We start from the raw sequence: 14325 nt of genomic DNA, 5'->3' as shown, positions 1-14325 counted from the left end.
TAATACATAATTATATAACACGCGCTATATTTTCGTCCATGCACCCCCTACCTTTCGGGGCATCGTAGACCCCGTCCCCCTTTTCTGTGCACCAATGTTCACCCCTAAATCGGTGAAGTGATTAATAAAGATCAATTTGGTTGATTTTTAAGACATAAAATGGTGATTTCGATTAGCGGCGAATGTATTACCAGACCAAAGTGGAATTGTTGGAATACACGTATATAATACATAATTATATAACACGCGCTATATTTTCGTCCATGCACCCCCTACCTTCCGGGGCATCATAGACCCCGTCCCCCTTTTCTGTGCACCAATGTTCACCCATAAATCGATGAAGTGATTAATAAAGATCAATTTGTTTGATTTTCAAGACATAAAATGGTGATTTCGATTAGCGGCGAATGTATTACCAGACCAAAGTGGAATTGTAGGAATACACGTATATGATACATAATTATATAACACGCGCTATATTTTCGTCCATGCACCCCCTACCTTTCGGGGCATCGTAGACCCCGTCCCCCTTTTCTATGCACCAATATTCACCCTTAGATCGATGAATTGATTAATAAAGATCAATTTGGTTGATTTTCAAGACATAAAAAGGTGATTTCGATTAGCGGCGATTGTATTACCAGACCAAAGTGGAATTGTTGGAATACACGTATATAATACATAATTATATCACACATGCGCTATATTTTCGTCCATGCACCCCCTACCTTTCGGGGCATCGTAGACCCCGTCCCCCATTTCTGTGCACCAATGTTCACCCCTAAATCGATGAAGTGATTAATAAAGATCAATTTGCTTGATTTTCAAGACATAAAAAGGTGATTTCGATTAGCGGCGAATGTATTACCAGACCAAAGTGGAATTGTTGGAATACACGTATATAATACATAATTATATAACACGCGCCCTATTTTCGTCCATGCACCCCCTACCTTTCGGGGCATCGTAGACCCCGTCCCCCTTTTCTGTGCACCAATGTTCACCCCTAAATCGATGAAGTGATTAATAAAGATCAATTTGGTTGATTTTCAAGACATAAAATGGTGATTTCGATTAGCGGCGAATGTATTACCAGACCAAAGTGGAATTGTTGGAATACACGTATATAATACATAATTATATAACACGCGCTATATTTTCGTCCATGCACCCCCTACCTTTCGGGGCATCGTAGACCCCGTCCCCCTTTTCTGTGCACCAATGTTCACCCCTAAATCGATGAAGTGATTTATGAAGATCAATTTGGTTGATTTTCAAGACATTAAAAGGTGATTTCGATTAGCGGCGAATGTATTACCAGACCAAAGTGGAATTGTTGGAATGCACGTATATAATACATAATTATATAACACGCGCTATATTTTCGTCCATGCACCCCCCCCCCGGGGGGGGCACTCAGTATATAATGCATAGTGGGTATGTGCCGCGGAGGGGACCCCCATTTTTACACTCAAATTTCCGTTCCAAGGCATAGCATTTTTGTCTTTTTGAGAAAAAGAACAAAGAAAGCCGCTCCAAGGCATAGCATTTCCTTCTTATCGAGAAAAAAGAAGAAAGAAATCCGTTCCAAAGCTTCGCATATTTTTCGTTACGCCGTTCCGGTCGCATTGATTTGCTACAAGGAGCTGCAATTTGGTGAAAAGCGGCCGTAGAGCGCTTTTCGACCGTATCGCCTAAGCGAGAGCGCACCCGGCGGAGGACGCGCTAGCTGCGTCATGCACGATTGCCCGTTCCATAGGGATGCATACGCACTCACAGAGATACGGAGATCCGTTCCGAGGACACCCGTTTTCACAAACATTTGTAGTTCCGAAGCCCGTTCCGAGGACCCTCCTTTTTACAATAAGCCCGCTCCAAGGCCCCCGTTTTTGCCTCGCCCGCGGCACACCCCTACCACTTTTTTGGTCGAGTGCCCCCCCCGGGGCACCCCCTACCTTTCGGGGCATCGTAGACCCCGTCCCCCTTTTCTGTGCACCAATGTTCACCCCTAAATCGGTGAAGTGATTAATAAAGATCAATTTGGTTGATTTTCAAGACATAAAATGGTGATTTCGATTAGCGGCGAATGTATTACCAGACCAAAGTGGAATTGTTGAAATACACGTATATAATACATAATTATATAACACGCACTATATTTTCGTCCATGCACCCCCTACCTTTCGGGGCATCGTAGACCCTGTCCCCCTTTTCTGTGCACCAATGTTAACCCCAAAATCGATGAAGTGATTAATAAAGATCAATTTGGTTGATTTTCAAGACATAAAATGGTGATTTCGATTAGCGGCGAATGTATTACCAGACCAAAGTGGAATTGTTGGAATACACGTATATAATACATAATTATATAACACGCGCTATATTTTCGTCCATGCACCCCCTACCTTTCGGGGCATCGTAGACCCCGTCCCCCTTTTTCTGTGCACCAATGTTCACCCCTAAATCGATGAAGTGATTAATAAAGATCAATTTGGTTGATTTTCAAGACATAAAATGGTGATTTCGATTAGCGGCGAATGTATTAGCAGACCAAAGTGGAATTGTTGGAATGCACGTATATAATACATAATTATATAACACGCGCTATATTTTCGTCCATGCACCCCCTACCTTTCGGGGCATCGTAGACCCCGTCCCCCTTTTCTGTGCACCAATGTTCACCCCTAAATCGATGAAGTGATTAATAAAGATCAATTTGGTTGATTTTCAAGACACAAAATGGTGATTTCGATTAGCGGCGAATGTATTACCAGACCAAAGTGGAATTGTTGGAATACACGTATATAATACATAATTATATAACACGCGCTATATTTTCGTCCATGCACCCCCTACCTTTCGGGGCATCGTAGACCCCGTCCCCCTTTTCTGTGCACCAATGTTCACCCCTAAATCGATAAAGTGATTAATAAAGATCAATTTGGTTGATTTTCAAGACATAAAATGGTGATTTTGATTAGCGGCGAATGTATTACCAGACCAAAGTGGAATTGTTGGAATACACGTATATTATACATAATTATATAACACGCGCTATATTTTCGTCCATGCACCCCCTACCTTTCGGGGCATCGTAGACCCCGTCCCCCTTTTCTACGCACCAATGTTCACCCCTAGATCGATGAAGTGATTTAAAAAGATCAATTTGGTTGATTTTCAAGACATAAAAAGGTGATTTCGATTAGCGGCGAATGTATTACCAGACCAAAGTGGAATTGTTGGAATACACGTATATAATACATAATTATATAACACGCGCTATATTTTCGTCCATGCACCCCCTACCTTTCGGGGCATCGTAGACCCCGTCCCCCTTTTCTGTGCACCAATGTTCACCCCTAAATCGATGAAGTGATTAATAAAGATCAATTTGGTTGATTTTCAAGACATAAAATGGTGATTTTGATTAGCGGCGAATGTATTACCAGACCAAAGTGGAATTGTTGGAATACACGTATATTATACATAATTATATAACACGCGCTATATTTTCGTCCATGCACCCCCTACCTTTCGGGGCATCGTAGACCCCGTCCCCCTTTTCTGTGCACCAATGTTCACCCCTAAATCGATGAAGTGATAAATAAAGATCAATTTGGTTGATTTTCAAAACATAAAATGGTGATTTCGATTAGCGGCGAATGTATTACCAGACCAAAGTGGAATTGTTGGAATACACGTATATAATACATAATTATATAACACGCGCTATATTTTCGTCCATGCACCCCCTACCTTTCGGGGCATCGTAGACCCTGTCTCCCTTTTCTGTGCACCAATGTTCACCCCTAAATCGATGAAGTGTTTAATAAAGATCAATTTGGTTGATTTTCAAGACATAAAATGGTGATTTCGATTAGCGGCGAATGTATTACCAGACCTAAGTGGAATTGTTGGAATACACGTATTTAATACATAATTATATAACACGCGCTATATTTTCGTCCATGCACCCCCTACCTTTCGGGGCATCGTAGACCCCGTCCCCCTTTTCTGTGCACCAATGTTCACCCCTAAATCGATGAAGTGATTAATAAAGATCAATATGGTTGATTTTCAAGACATAAAAAGGTGATTTCGACTAGCGGCGAATGTATTACCAGACCAAAGTGGAATTGTTGGAATACACGTATATAATACATAATTATATAACACGCGCTATATTTTCGTCCATGCACCCCCTACCTTTCGGGGCATCGTAGACCCCGTCCCCCTTTTCTGTGCACCAATGTTCACCCCTAAATCGATGAAGTGATTAATAAAGATCAATTTGGTCGATTTTCAAGACATAAAATGGTGATTTCGATTAGCGGCGAATGTTTTACCAGACCAAAGTGGAATTGTTGGAATACACGTATATAATACATAATTATATAACACGCGCTATATTTTCGTCCATGCACCCCCTACCTTTCGGGGCATCGTAGACCCCGTCCCCCTTTTCTGTGCACCAATGTTCACCCCTAAATCGATGAAGTGATTTATGAAGATCAATTTGGTTGATTTTCAAGACATTAAAAGGTGATTTCGATTAGCGGCGAATGTATTACCAGACCAAAGTGGAATTGTTGGAATACACGTATATAATACATAATTATATAACACGCGCTATATTTTCGTCCATGCACCCCCTACCTTTCGGGGCATCGTAGACCCCGTCCCCCTTTTCTGTGCACCAATGTTCACCCCTAAATCGGTGAAGTGATTAATAAAGATCAATTTGGTTGATTTTTAAGACATAAAATGGTGATTTCGATTAGCGGCGAATGTATTACCAGACCAAAGTGGAATTGTTGGAATACACGTATATAATACATAATTATATAACACGCGCTATATTTTCGTCCATGCACCCCCTACCTTCCGGGGCATCGTAGACCCCGTCCCCCTTTTCTGTGCACCAATGTTCACCCATAAATCGATGAAGTGATTAATAAAGATCAATTTGTTTGATTTTCAAGACATAAAATGGTGATTTCGATTAGCGGCGAATGTATTACCAGACCAAAGTGGAATTGTAGGAATACACGTATATGATACATAATTATATAACACGCGCTATATTTTCGTCCATGCACCCCCTACCTTTCGGGGCATCGTAGACCCCGTCCCCCTTTTCTATGCACCAATATTCACCCTTAGATCGATGAATTGATTAATAAAGATCAATTTGGTTGATTTTCAAGACATAAAAAGGTGATTTCGATTAGCGGCGAATGTATTACCAGACCAAAGTGGAATTGTTGGAATACACGTATATAATACATAATTATATAACACGCGCTATATTTTCGTCCATGCACCCCCTACCTTTCGGGGCATCGTAGACCCCGTCCCCCATTTCTGTGCACCAATGTTCACCCCTAAATCGATGAAGTGATTAATAAAGATCAATTTGCTTGATTTTCAAGACATAAAAAGGTGATTTCGATTAGCGGCGAATGTATTACCAGACCAAAGTGGAATTGTTGGAATACACGTATATAATACATAATTATATAACACGCGCCCTATTTTCGTCCATGCACCCCCTACCTTTCGGGGCATCGTAGACCCCGTCCCCCTTTTCTGTGCACCAATGTTCACCCCTAAATCGATGAAGTGATTAATAAAGATCAATTTGGTTGATTTTCAAGACATAAAATGGTGATTTCGATTAGCGGCGAATGTATTACCAGACCAAAGTGGAATTGTTGGAATACACGTATATAATACATAATTATATAACACGCGCTATATTTTCGTCCATGCACCCCCTACCTTTCGGGGCATCGTAGACCCCGTCCCCCTTTTCTGTGCACCAATGTTCACCCCTAAATCGATGAAGTGATTTATGAAGATCAATTTGGTTGATTTTCAAGACATTAAAAGGTGATTTCGATTAGCGGCGAATGTATTACCAGACCAAAGTGGAATTGTTGGAATACACGTATATAATACATAATTATATAACACGCGCTATATTTTCGTCCATGCACCCCCTACCTTTCGGGGCATCGTAGACCCCGTCCCCCTTTTCTGTGCACCAATGTTCACCCCTAAATCGATGAAGTGATTTATGAAGATCAATTTGGTTGATTTTCAAGACATTAAAAGGTGATTTCGATTAGCGGCGAATGTATTACCAGACCAAAGTGGAATTGTTGGAATACACGTATATAATACATAATTATATAACACGCGCTATATTTTCGTCCATGCACCCCCCCCCCCCGGGGGGGGCACTCAGTATATAATGCATAGTGGGTATGTGCCGCGGAGGGGACCCCCATTTTTACACTCAAATTTCCGTTCCAAGGCATAGCATTTTTGTCTTTTTGAGAAAAAGAACAAAGAAAGCCGCTCCAAGGCATAGCATTTCCTTCTTATCGAGAAAAAAGAAGAAAGAAATCCGTTCCAAAGCTTCGCATATTTTTCGTTACGCCGTTCCGGTCGCATTGATTTGCTACAAGGAGCTGCAATTTGGTGAAAAGCGGCCGTAGAGCGCTTTTCGACCGTATCGCCTAAGCGAGAGCGCACCCGGCGGAGGACGCGCTAGCTGCGTCATGCACGATTGCCCGTTCCATAGGGATGCATACGCACTCACAGAGATACGGAGATCCGTTCCGAGGACCCCCGTTTTCACAAACATTTGTAGTTCCGAAGCCCGTTCCGAGGACCCTCCTTTTTACAATAAGCCCGCTCCAAGGCCCCCGTTTTTGCCTCGCCCGCGGCACACCCCTACCACTTTTTTGGTCGAGTGCCCCCCCCCGGGGCACCCCCTACCTTTCGGGGCATCGTAGACCCCGTCCCCCTTTTCTGTGCACCAATGTTCACCCCTAAATCGGTGAAGTGATTAATAAAGATCAATTTGGTTGATTTTCAAGACATAAAATTGGTATTTCGATTAGCGGCGAATGTATTACCAGACCAAAGTGGAATTGTTGGAATACACGTATATAATACATAATTATATAACACGCGCTATATTTTCGTCCATGCACCCCCTACCTTTCGGGGCATCGTAGACCCCGTCCCCCTTTTCTCTGCACCAATGTTCACCCCTAAATCGATGAAGTGATTAATAAAGATCAATTTGGTTGATTTTCAACACATAAAATGGTGATTTCGATTAGCGGCGAATGTATTACCAGACCAAAGTGGAATTGTTGGAATACACGTAGATAATACATAATTATATAACACGCGCTATATTTTCGTCCATGCACCCCCTACCTTTCGGGGCATCGTAGACCCTGTCTCCCTTTTCTGTGCACCAATGTTCACCCCTAAATCGATGAAGTGATTAATAAAGATCAATTTGGTTGATTTTCAACACATAAAATGGTGATTTCGATTAGCGGCGAATGTATTACCAGACCAAAGTGGAATTGTTGGAATACACGTATATAATACATAATTATATAACACGCGCTATATTTTCGTCCATGCACCCCCTACCTTTCGGGGCATCGTAGACCCCGTCCCCCTTTTCTGTGCACCAATGTTCACCCCTAAATCGATGAAGTGGTTAATAAAGATCAATATGGTTGATTTTCAAGACATAAAAAGGTGATTTCGATTAGCGGCGAATGTATTACCAGACAAAAGTGGAATTGTTGGAATACACGTATATAATACATAATTATACAACACGCGCCCTATTTTCGTCCATGCACCCCCTACCTTTCGGGGCATCGTAGACCCCGTCCCCCTTTTCTGTGCACCAATGTTCACCCCTAAATCGATGAAGTGATTAATAAAGATCAATTTGGTTGATTTTCAAGACATAAAATGGTGATTTCGATTAGCGGCGAATGTATTACCAGACCAAAGTGGAATTGTTGGAATACACGTATATAATACATAATTATATAACACGCGCTATATTTTCGTCCATGCACCCCCTCCCTTTCGGGGCATCGTAGACCCCGTCCCTCTTTGCTGTGCACCAATGTTCACCCCTAAATCGATGAAGTGATTAATAAAGATCAATTTGGTTGATTTTCAAGACATAAAATGGTGATTTTGATTAGCGGCGAATGTATTACCAGACCAAAGTGGAATTGTTGGAATACACGTATATTATACATAATTATATAACACGCGCTATATTTTCGTCCATGCACCCCCTACCTTTCGGGGCATCGTAGACCCCGTCCCCCTTTTCTGTGCACCAATGTTCACCCCTAGATCGATGAAGTGATTTATAAAGATCAATTTGGTCGATTTTCAAGACATAAAAAGGTGATTTCGATTAGCGGCGAATGTATTACCAGACCAAAGTGGAATTGTTGGAATACACGTATATAATACATAATTATATAACACGCGCTATATTTTCGTCCATGCACCCCCTACCTTTCGGGGCATCGTAGACCCCGTCCCCCTTTTCTGTGCACCAATGTTCACCCCTAAATCGATGAAGTGATAAATAAAGATCAATTTGGTAGATTTTCAAGACATAAAAAGGTGATTTCGATTAGCGGCGAATGTATTACCAGACCAAAGTGGAATTGTTGGAATACACGTATATAATACATAATTATATAACACGCGCTATATTTTCGTCCATGCACCCCCTACCTTTCGGGGCATCGTAGACCCCGTCCCCCTTTTCTGTGCACCAATGTTCACCCCTAAATCGATGAAGTGATTTATGAAGATCAATTTGGTTGATTTTCAAGACATAAAAAGGTGATTTCGATTAGCGGCGAATGTATTACCAGACCAAAGTGGAATTGTTGGAATACACGTATATATTACATAATTATATAACACGCGCTATATTTTCGTCCATGCACCCCCTACCTTTCGGGGCATCGTAGACCCCGTCCCCCTTTTCTGTGCACCAATGTTCACCCCTAAATCGATGAAGTGATTAATAAAGATCAATTTGGTTGATTTTCAAGACATAAAATGGTGATTTCGATTAGCGGCGAATGTATTACCAGACCAAAGTGGAATTGTTGGAATACACGTATATAATACATAATTATATAACACGCGCTATATTTTCGTCCATGCACCCCCTACCTTTCGGGGCATCGTAGACCCCGTCCCCCTTTTCTGTGCACCAATGTTCACCCCTAAATCGATGAAGTGATTAATAAAGATCAATTTGGTTGATTTTCAAGACATGAAATGGTGATTTCGATTAGCGGCGAATGTATTACCAGACCAAAGTGGAATTGTTTGAATACACGTATATAATACATAATTATATAACACGCGCTATATTTTCGTCCATGCACCCCCTACCTTTCGGGGCATCGTAGACCCCGTCCCCCTTTTCTGTGCACCAATGTTCACCCCTAAATCGATGAAGTGATTGATAAAGATCAATTTGGTTGATTTTCAAGACATAAAATGGTGATTTCGATTAGCGGCGAATGTATTACCAGACCAAAGTGGAATTGTTGGAATACACGTATATAATACATAATTATATAACACGCGCTATATTTTCGTCCATGCACCCCCTACCTTTCGGGGCATCGTAGACCCCGTCCCCCTTTTCTATGCACCAATATTCACCCTTAGATCGATGAAGTGATTAATAAAGATCAATTTGGTTGATTTTCAAGACATAAAAAGGTGATTTCGATTAGCGGCGAATGTATTACCAGACCAAAGTGGAATTGTTGGAATACACGTATATAATACATAATTATATAACACGCGCTATATTTTCGTCCATGCACCCCCTACCTTTCGGGGCATCGTAGACCCCGTCCCCCATTTCTGTGCACCAATATTCACCCCTAAATCGATGAAGTGATTAATAAAGATCAATTTGCTTGATTTTCAAGACATAAAAAGGTGATTTCGATTAGCGGCGAATGTATTACCAGACCAAAGTGGAATTGTTGGAATACACGTATATAATACATAATTATATAACACGCGCCCTATTTTCGTCCATGCACCCCCTTCCTTTCGGGGCATCGTAGACCCCGTCCCCCTTTTCTGTGCACCAATGTTCACCCCTAAATCGATGAAGTGATTAATAAAGATCAATTTGGTTGATTTTCAAGACATAAAATGGTGATTTTGATTAGCGGCGAATGTATTACCAGACCAAAGTGGAATTGTTGGAATACACGTATATTATACATAATTATATAACACGCGCTATATTTTCGTCCATGCACCCCCTACCTATCAGGGCATCGTAGACCCCGTCCCCTTTTTCTATGCACCAATGTTTACCCCTAGATCGATGAAGTGATTAATAAAGATCAATTTGGTTGATTTTCAAGACATAAAAAGGTGATTTCGATTAGCGGCGAATGTATTACCAGACCAAAGTTGAATTGTTGGAATACACGTATATAATACATAATTATATAACACGCGCTATATTTTCGTCCATGCACCCCCTACCTTTCGGGGCATCGTAGACCCCGTCCCCCTTTTCTGTGCACCAATGTTCACCCTTAGATCGATGAAGTGATTTATAAAGATCAATTTGGTCGATTTTCAAGACATAAAAAGGTGATTTCGATTAGCGGCGAATGTATTACCAGACCAAAGTGGAATTGTTGGAATACACGTATATAATACATAATTATATAACACGCGCTATATTTTCGTCCATGCACCCCCTACCTTTCGGGGCATCGTAGACCCCGTCCCCCTTTTCTGTGCACCAATGTTCACCCCTAAATCGATGAAGTGATTAATAAAGATCAATTTGGTTTATTTTCAACACATAAAATGGTGATTTCGATTAGCGGCGAATGTATTACCAGACCAAAGTGGAATTGTTGGAATACACGTATATAATACATAATTATATAACACGCGCTATATTTTCGTCCATGCACCCCCTACCTTTCGGGGCATCGTAGACCCCGTCCCCCATTTCTGTGCACCAATGTTCACCCCTAAATCGATGAAGTGATTAATAAAGATCAATTTGCTTGATTTTCAAGACATAAAAAGGTGATTTCGATTAGCGGCGAATGTATTACCAGACCAAAGTGGAATTGTTGGAATACACGTATATAATACATAATTATATAACACGCGCCCTATTTTCGTCCATGCACCCCCTACCTTTCGGGGCATCGTAGACCCCGTCCCCCTTTTCTGTGCACCAATGTTCACCCCTAAATCGATGAAGTGATTAATAAAGATCAATTTGGTTGATTTTCAAGACATAAAATGGTGATTTCGATTAGCGGCGAATGTATTACCAGACCAAAGTGGAATTGTTGGAATACACGTATATAATACATAATTATATAACACGCGCTATATTTTCGTCCATGCACCCCCTACCTTTCGGGGCATCGTAGACCCCGTCCCCCTTTTCTGTGCACCAATGTTCACCCCTAAATCGATGAAGTGATTAATAAAGATCAATTTGGTTGATTTTCAAGACATAAAATGGTGATTTTGATTAGCGGCGAATGTATTACCAGACCAAAGTGGAATTGTTGGAATACACGTATATTATACATAATTATATAACACGCGCTATATTTTCGTCCATGCACCCCCTACCTTTCGGGGCATCGTAGACCCCGTCCCCCTTTTCTGTGCACCAATGTTCACCCCTAGATCGATGAAGTGATTTATAAAGATCAATTTGGTCGATTTTCAAGACATAAAAAGGTGATTTCGATTAGCGGCGAATGTATTACCAGACCAAAGTGGAATTGTTGGAATACACGTATATAATACATAATTATATAACACGCGCTATATTTTCGTCCATGCACCCCCTACCTTTCGGGGCATCGTAGACCACGTCCCCCTTTTCTGTGCACCAATGTTCACCCCTAAATCGATGAAGTGATTAATAAAGATCAATTTGGTTGATTTTCAACACATAAAATGGTGATTTCGATTAGCGGCGAATGTATTACCAGACCAAAATGGAATTGTTGGAATACACGTGTAGGGATTGATTTTGAACTTATATTTCTTTCCACTCTTATTCATGAATCATCCCCTTTTTCTAATAGAACATCCCTCATTTATATTCACCCTTTTCATCCTAACTTTCTATTCTTTATGTACAGCTCTCTATACACTATCTGCTGTACACTCCTCACACAAGGTTCTTTTGTATTAAATCACTCCACCATCCTTCATACAGCTTTCTTCACTCCTCTCTCCCTCTCCTTCCACCTCTCTCCTTCTGATTGGTTATAATGTTAAGTTGATGCACTCAAGCTTAGATAATAATTTGCATATTGTTTGAATAGTCAATATATATCTTTTGTTGTGTATTTGAATATTCAGTTATACTTTGTTCTATTGATTTACATTTATATGAATATTGATATGCCTTCACTAATTTGAATGGAATGTTGCTTAGAATGCAACAAGGCTTTAATATATTAAAAACTGGGAGTTGGCCAGTAAGTTCTCAACCTGACAACATGTCTGCTGGGCTGCCTCTGTGTTTAGAGAACTAGGAATGAGAAATTGACAGAACCCCGTACTACACTGGTGGCAGTGGTGTTTTCTAGTGCTCTTCTACCCCAGAACTTCAGGCAGTTTTACCCACCAGCAGCTGATAGTTGAAATTTTCACCCTACTTCGAGTGATTTACATCCTCCTTTGAGTGATTTACATCCTACTTCGAGTGATTTACTGCACGCTTCTTCTGTGGATACATTATCAGTACACCCTTCTTCTGTGGATACAGCTTCCATAAAGCACCTACTGATTGTATTTTTCATCCTGCTTCATGAGAATTCTTCATTAATGTGAGTTCTATTTTCATGATCTGAAGTTAAATCTTCAATCTTGCTACATGTACCTCCACTTACATTAATTTGTATCCATGTTTGCATTTGAAAACTGAATGTACTCTACGTTCTATAGTGAGTTGGATGTGTACTTTCAAGTTTGTCAAGGCTTGTATCTAAAGACTGGCTTTTGAATATTGGTGAGTCACTTAGCTTCAATGCTCCCTACTTCGAACCTGTCCAAAACTGAGTATGAAAGTGCTGAACGTCTACACAATTCTTATTCTGATGTTTTCAGCAGCACATCTGAGGATATTGGACAGACTAATTTTGCCTATCATGAAATCAACACAACAACAGAGACGCCAGTTCGACAAAGAGCATACAGAACTTCACCTACTATGAGAGTTGAAATACAGAATCAGGTCGATGAGCTACTAAGACGAGACATTGTTGAGGAAAGCTTCAGTCCATGGGCCAGCCCAATTGTGATGGTGAGAAAAAAAGACAATACCTACAGGTTTTGTGTAGACTACCGAGCATTAAATGCGATCACAGTCAGAGACTCCCATCCTATCCCACGTTCTGATGATTCCATCGACGCTTTAGCATCATCTTCCTATTTTAGCGTTATCGACTTGTCATCTGGATATTGGCAGATCCCAGTTGAGCCACGGGACAGAGAAAAGACTGCCTTCACTACAGGATCTGGACTCTACCACTTCAAGGTCATGCCTTTTGGCTTGGTTAACGCACCAATGACTTTCCAGAGAGTAATGGAAGCAGTTCTCCATGGGTTACATTGGTCAATATGCCTCATTTACTTGGACGATTGCATAATACTTGGCAAGACATTTCAAGATCACCTACACAATCTTCAAGAAGTATTGCAACGATTCCGAGATGCTAACCTCAAGCTTAAACCTTCGAAATGTCAATTCTTTCGAAAGGAAGTAACCTATCTTGGACATGTGATTAGTACCAACGGAGTTCTCCCCGACCCAGTGAACACCAAGAAAGTGTCATCCTGGCCTCGACCAACGACTCCAACCCAAGTTAGATCATTTTTGGGACTTGCCTCCTTTTACCGGAGATTCATACACAACTTTGCTCAAGTCTCATCACCACTCACTGACTTGACGCAGAAAGGCAAGAAGTTTATCTGGACCGCTGAATGCGAGGAAGCCTTCAGCCAACTGAAGTCCTCTCTCACAAGCCCACCAATCCTTGCATATCCGGATTTTGCCAAGAAGTTTAGTTTGGCGACCGACGCTTCACAAGATGCTATTGGGGCCGTACTCTCTCAGTCACAAGACGGAAATGACCGAGTAGTTGCTTACTACAGTAAAAAGCTAACTCCAGCCCAACAGAAATGGTCGACATATGACAGAGAACTATGGTCCATAATTTCATCTGTTCGGCATTTCAGGCATTATTTAAGGGGCAAAGAATTCACAATCCATACGGATCATCGACCCCTCTTAGCCTACAGCAAAGTTCCGATACAAGACGATGCCACAGGACGCAGAGCAAGGTGGATCGTAGAGTTGAATGCATATTCTTTCACCATGAATCACAGAAAGGGCACTGCAAATCGTGATGCCGATGCTATGTCACG

Source organism: Lytechinus pictus, chromosome 11, assembly GCF_037042905.1.
Source record: "Lytechinus pictus isolate F3 Inbred chromosome 11, Lp3.0, whole genome shotgun sequence".
Classification (NCBI taxonomy): Eukaryota; Metazoa; Echinodermata; class Echinoidea; order Temnopleuroida; family Toxopneustidae; genus Lytechinus; species Lytechinus pictus.
The sequence above is the reverse complement of the archived record's forward strand: the minus strand, read 5'-3'. Positions refer to the sequence as shown.